This window comes from Palaemon carinicauda, chromosome 3 (assembly GCF_036898095.1).
Source record: "Palaemon carinicauda isolate YSFRI2023 chromosome 3, ASM3689809v2, whole genome shotgun sequence".
Taxonomy (NCBI): Eukaryota; Metazoa; Arthropoda; class Malacostraca; order Decapoda; family Palaemonidae; genus Palaemon; species Palaemon carinicauda.
The window spans coordinates 82635710-82643222 of record NC_090727.1 but is presented as its reverse complement, the minus strand read 5'-3'; positions in this window follow the sequence as shown (position 1 = coordinate 82643222).

The window sequence follows — 7513 nt, the reverse complement described above, 5'->3', positions numbered from 1 at the left end:
CAGTGTTGCTATTTGGTCGTTGCATAACATATTCCTATTTAACATTACACCAAGGTCTTTAATTGCTTCCTTGTTTGTGATTGTCTCATTATTAGGTCCCTTGTATGCATACACCATTCCTTCTCTGTTTCCATAATTTATTGATTCAAATTTATCGGAGTTAAATACCATCCTATTTATCTCCGCCCATTCATATATTTTGTTTAGATCCCTTTGTAGTGAGTTCCTATCTTCATCACAAGTAATTTCTCTACTTATTCTTGTGTCATCGGCGAAACTTCTCACTACGGAGTTTTCAACATCACAGTCTATGTCTGAGATCATAATAACAAACAGCAGTGCAGCTAATACCGTACCTTGTGGCACACCCGATATTACCTGGGCTTCATCTGATTTCTCGTCATTTGCAACCACTATCTGTTTTCTGTTTTGCAGGAATTCTTTTACCCATTTTCCTATCTTTCCCACAATATTATGCTTTCTCATTTTGTTCTCCAATATGTTATGGTCTACCTTGTCAAAGGCTTTTGCAAAATCTAGATAGATCACATCTGTGTCTTTTTCATTTATCATATTTTTGTATGTTTTCATAGTGTGCTATCAGTTGGGTCTGTGTACTTTTTCCAGGCACGAAACTGTGTTGACCCATATTAAACAAATTATTTTTGACCAAATGGTTCATTATTTTCTTTTTTATTACCCTCTCATACACTTTCATAATATGTGATGTTAGACTAACAGGTCTATAATTGCTTGCCTCTAGTCTTGATCCACTTTTGAAGATAGGGGTTATATAAGCTAATTTATGTTTAACATATATCTCCCTCATATCTACACTCTGTCTTAGCAGTATTGCAAGCGGCTTCGCGATAGTGTTTGCAGTTTTTTTTAACAAAATCGCTGGAACTCCATCTGGTCCGGCTGCCGATCCATTTTTAATTTCGTTTATAGCCTTGACAATATCTGCTTCATTAATATCTATATCCGTTAGATATTCAACATTTTCTTCTCTCATTTCTGTTTCATTATTCTCATTCGCAATTCTTGGCGTGAACTCACTCTTATATTTTTCTGCTAATATGTTGCATATTTCCTTTTTTTCATTCGTTAGCCGTCCTTCAATTCTTAGAGGGCCTATTTCTATTCTCCCTTTATTCATCTTTTTTGCATAGGAGTAAAGTACTTTGGGGTTTCTTTTTATATTTTGAAGTGTCCTTTCTTCTAAGTCCCTTTTTTCATTTTCTTTCGATTGCATAATCTTTTGTTCTGCATTTTCTATCTTACATTTTATTTCCCTCATTTTCCACACATTTTTTTCTTTTGCAAGATTTTTCTTCCACTTTCTAATTTTCTGAAATAAGATCCTTCTGTCTCTTGGTATGCATGTCTTTTGTTTATTGTTTTTTTTTCGGTACATATTTTTCAACAATTTTCTCCAGTATTTTGTACAGTATGTCCGTATTTACCTGTATATTATCACTTACAAATACATTTTTCCATTCTTTATTCAGCTCTTCACTTATTTCTGACCATTTTATATTCTTACTGTAAAAATTATATTTTCCATATCCTTCCCAAAGTTTTGTGCTTTTATTAATTCTGCGATCACTTGCTTTGGAATGAACTATCAATTCTATGACATTGTGGTCTGAAATTCCCGTGTTATACACTATTATTTCTTTAACATAATTCACCTCATTCACAAATACTAGATCTAGGACATTTTCCTTTCTTGTTGGAATGTGGTTTATTTGTTGCATATTATGTTCTAATAGCATATCTTGAAGCTTTTCAAATTGCCTCTTATCTTCTGCGCTACTATTACTCTCTTTTTTATATGTATACATACAACCAATACAACCACTTTCTTCTATCCGTTCTTTCCAATCCACGAAAGGAAAGTTAAAATCTCCGGATAGGAGTATATTCCAGTCTTTATGGTTTCTACATATATCATCTATTTTTTCTATTATTATGTCAAACTCCTTAGTATTTGGGGGTCTGTAAACTACAATATTAACTAGTTTTTCAAATTCAAATTCTACCGCAATCAATTCACATTCTGTGTTGCTGTATTTTTCACAGACTTTTCCTTGATTTATGTCTCTTCCATATATTGCGGTTCCTCCTTGATTCCTATTTTTTCTGTCTGATCTATAAGTTTGGAAACCCTTTATCTGGTCATCACTGCCAGTCTCTTGGGAATACCATGTTTCACTTATATTTGATATATCTATTTTTTCAATTTGGGTTAGTTCTTCTAGGAACTCTATTTTCCTTTTACAGTTACTCGTGACTAAACCCTGTGCATTCATCACTATTATGGTTTGTGTTTCATTCCCATTATTTAATATTGGTAATAATATGGATTCTCCCATGCTTCCTTCCTGTTCTGATATGATGTTCTTTTCTTCATTTCTCGGAATTCTGCCATTAAAAAATCCAACTTTTCTATAATATTTGTTCTTTCGCCTTCATATTTATTTTTGTGTGTAAACCTGCAATTATCCCCGTATCTGCACCAACCCCTGGCATTATAGATGCATTCTTTGTAGTTGGGCTCTATTTGTGGAGATTTGGGTTGAAAGGCCTTTTTTGGTGCATAGTGCGGTATATACGCGGTCTGCTTTTTTGTTTCTTTTTTTGTTTCATTTTTGTTTTTCTTTTCAGTTTGCTGAGTTTTCTTACTCTCATTCATAGTTGCAGGATGCATATATCGACATTTTTTGTTGAAACTGCATCCTTTTCCTTCTTTTAGGGTTTTGCATATTTTTGGATGGAGATCTCTGCATTCGTCTCCATATCCGTCTAAATACGCACATTTACCATATATTTCATAATTATGGCAAATCTTTGGATGCTTGTAGTAGCATCTTTCGCCAAATTTGCAATTCCCTCTTTTCAGCCTATTACAGACTATATCTTTCTTTTCTTTTTTTTCTTGTTCTTGCTCTTCCTTAAAAGTATGTAGGTCTGGGTAGAGTCTCTTGGGTCTATTATTTGTTTCCATCTGATAATTTATTTCTTCATAAGTATGTTGTTGGATGGCATCATAAGTTATATCAATGATTTCCTCTGCATCCTTACACATATCCTGTTCATTTTTCTTCTCCTTCTTCTTCTTCTTCTTCTTCTTCAACTATTTCCAGCTTTAGTCTCGACTTAATTATATTTTCTATCCAGACTAAGCATGTTGAGCAGAATACCTTTGTGTCTCTATTTTTTATTTTTTGCTATATTTCAGCACATGTGGGGTGTGTTGGAACATGACAGGCATTACATTTTCTAATCAGTTGTTGAGGATTATTAATGGAATACCATATCTTACATGTATTACACCATTTTGGCATTCTTTTTCCCAATGCATCAATCAGCATATTCACCATATTGGACTTGTTATTGTTCTTTGATGGGATGTGTTGATTGATGAAGACTTTCTTTATTAGTCTCTTTATCACTTGGATCTTCTTTGGAATTTCTTCAATTATTTTACTGATGTTTTCCGCAGATTTGTTCCAGTCTATTGGATCATATTGTTTCAATATGTCTGCGAATATTTTTCCGTCACACTGGTTGACGTTACTAGTGACCTCTGTTATCAGACGGTCGAGCTCCTGTTTCGCCAACTCATGGAATTTACTTTTGCTGAGTCCAGCGATGTCTCTCCAAGCCTTGCCCGTATTGTACATAGCCATCTTGATTAGATTTTTAGTAATTCACAAGATAACTATTCTATGCCGACGTTTTATCCCACTTCTCCGACCTCAAACTAATCACTGACTATTCACGAAAACTTGTAGCTATATTGCACTCGATAGCCTTTTGTTATCCGCATTAAATCATGATATTTATAGGGTCGCAAAAGTGTAATCACTCACCGGCACACAGATACAGAGAGAGAGAGAGAGAGAGAGAGAGAGAGAGAGAGAGAGAGAGAGAGAGAGAGAGAGAGAGAAAAAAATATAAAGCATAATATTAACAAAGTTAAAGTTCATTTTACATTTTATATGTGATATTTGTGATCAAGTCCCTTACTGGTGAACGCCAGACTGGGGTTCGAGTCCCGCTCAAACTCGTCAAGTTTCTTTGGTCGCTGTAACCTCACCCTCCTTGTGAGCTAAGGATGGGGCGTTTGGGGGAACCTATAGGTCTATCTGCTGAGTCATCAACAGCCATTGCCTGGATCTCCTTTCTCGTAGCTTGGGCACTGATCATATATATATATATATATGGTCAGTCTCTAGGACATTGTCCTGCTCGATAGGGTACTGTCACTGTCCCTTGCCTCTGTTAGGCATAAGTTCTCGAGAAAAAAAAAAATAAGTTTTTAACATTAATCGCTTAGGTCTAAGGCCCATCCTGTTTTAGGTAAAATTAAAAAAAAAAAATCTCTAGATAATATAACATTCGGTTATCAAGTCCTCTTAAAAAGTGCATAGTATCAAATGAATTATTTGTTAAAATATATACAAATCTCTCTGTGATGATATTTCAAATTCTTTATTCATTATTTCTCATGAAGTTTCATTTATTTCTTTATTTCCTTTCCTCACTGGGCTATTTTTTTCTGTTGGAGCCCTCTGGCTTATACCATCCTACTTTTCCAACTAGGGTTGTAGCTAATCTAATAATAATAATAATAATAATAATAATAATAATAATAATAATAATAATGATAATAATAAGAGAACAAAGGATAAGATAATATCCTATATTTAGCTGACGTCAAATGATAAATATTTAAAAACAGGATAACTATACTCAATTTTTTTTAATGAGGCGCATTTGCACCGACTCGCAGCGTGCCCTTTTACCTCGGAAAAATTTCTTGCTCTCTGATTGGTTAGAATTATCTTGTCCAACCAATCAGCGATCAGGAATCTTTTCCGAGCTAAAAGGGCGCCCCTGCAAATCGGTGTAAATCTGGCACACTAAAAAGAATTGACTGTAGTTTAACCGGGAAAAAGTTCTTGCTACCTCTTAAGAAAAATGATCACCCTTAAAATTGGAAAATACGTTTTTAACAAAACCTCTAATTTAATCTTTATAAACCCTCATTCACACACACAGACACACACACACACACACATATATATATATATATATATATATATATATATATATATATATATATATATATATATATATATATACAGTATATATATATATATATATATATATATATATATAAATGTATATATATAAATGTATATATATATATATATATATATATATATATATATATATATATATATATATATATATATTTCCTTGTCTGCAATACCTCATAGTTAGTCAAATGCAGTATATTATTTTTCTTTTCCCGGAGAGAAGCAAACTTAAACCATCGAGTAAGTTAAATTTCAACTCATAGAAAAATTTTTTTTTTATCCTAATAACCAACATGAAATTCTCAATAAGATTTTCATTTAAGTCTATTAAAGCCTAATATAACATGAAAAAATAAATTTATTCGCAAAGATATATATATATACTTTTAATGTTTACGTACTGGTCAATTTCAAAATTATCATAATCTCTCCGATATATTTGTTTTTATCTCATGTGTTACAATTATCGATTTGAAATAAACGCTGTATATTTGTATCATAGTGGTTATACACACTTTAATTGTAAACTTTATAATGTCAAAACATTAAATAAGAATAGATAAATAAGTCAGTACATTTAGCTTCCCCAATTATAACGGCTACTTCCGCCTGCCCATTTAAAAACCGGTCCACGCATTTAGGGATTATTATTATTATTATTATTATTATTATTTGCTAAGCTACAACCCTAATTCGAAAAGCAGGATGATATAAGCCCAGGGGCCCCAACAGGGAAAATAGCCCAGTGAGGAAAGGAAACAAGGAAAAATATAATATTTTAAGAGCAGTTACAACGTTAAGATAGATATTTCCTATATAAACTATAAAAACTTTAACGAAACTAGAGGAAGAGAAATTAGATAGAATAGTGTGTCTGAGTGTACCCTCAAGCATGAGAACTCTAACCTACAATGTCATCATGCTCCTGTAGATACGTAAGATTTTCTCGTAAATCATTTATGGCAATATGATGGTTACGTCATTAGCCAAAACAACACACTCGTAGTAGACTTGCCATTGATGACCAAACTCCAACTAACAGTGTTGCCAGATCGGCTAGTCTAATAATCCCCAGAACTCATTAGGAAAAATCCCCAAAACAACCCCAAAAAATCCCATTTCCTGTAGGCTTTACTAATATAGAAATTACTCGCTATACTTCATATAAGTGGAAGCAAACTTATTGTAACTATATAAAGGTTTACTCATCTTCGTTTCTCCTTCATGGAAATTTGTACAGAATATCCCCATCAGGCTTCAAAATTCCCAAATCTAGGGATAAATTCCCACATCTGGCAACACTGCTCCAGCAGCCAACGAAGAAGCTGACGAGGGCATTGATAGTACAAATAGGTAGTGCTTCCTAAATAAATTCTAGTAGTTTCACATAGCTCATATAATGATCATATTTAGATGAAATGAATAAAATATTTATTTTATAAACTATTCATTTTCAATTTTGAATACAAAATAACAGGTTGATATGCATTCTAGATAATGAATTTAATGGGAAACATTACTCTCACAACAGTTGGTGGAATTTGACACGATAACAACAACACTTTTTATGCACTTTCCCTGTATGGGTCTTCAACAGTAACTTTTTGACTTGTTCACCGCGTAATGAATTATATCTTCTGTATAATCATTAGTGAAATATGTGATCTTATATCGACTCGAAAATCAAAGAACACTTATCAGTGGACGTAATAGCGAAGGACTTTGGCTGATGCTGTCAGTGGTAAGTTCATTATTTATGTATTTGTGTTCAGGCATGATGGTGGGTTCTTTTGAATATTATACGATTCGTTAGGGATAATTTATCATTTTAAGTCAACATTATAAAACGTGAAAAGCTTTTGGTATAGACATTGTAGTAGAATGGGAAAGGTAACGTTAGTATATAGTTTTTTTTTATGTGGTAAGTAGATATTTACGGTTTAAGCAAAAGGTCTATAAATAGAGAGAAATATTAATAGGTTACTAGAACCGTTTAAAGTAATATGCAAGTAATGAGACTACAGTGTTATTGGAGCCCTTGGGCTTGTAGTATCCTGCTTTTCTGCTTGTAGGGATAAACTTATGTAAAAAGATGGCAGTTATTAAATTTTAGAATGTCAAGGTCTAAGGTCAAGGTAAAGCAAAATGTCAAATTCACGTAATCAGAAATAAGTTTGGACATCATTGTTACAGAGACTTCAAACTTGGTTCATATTTGAATGTAATGAAAATCCACGCAAAATAAGACATGTTAAAGGTCAAAGGTCAAGGTGAAGGTCGAAAAATAAGCTTTACTGTTTTATTCTGGTAGTCTGCCATGTTTTGAATATCGATATTGCTCGTCCTTACGTAACTTATTCTTATCTCAGATAGTTGAGACGGAAAGTTTGTGTTCGTTAAAT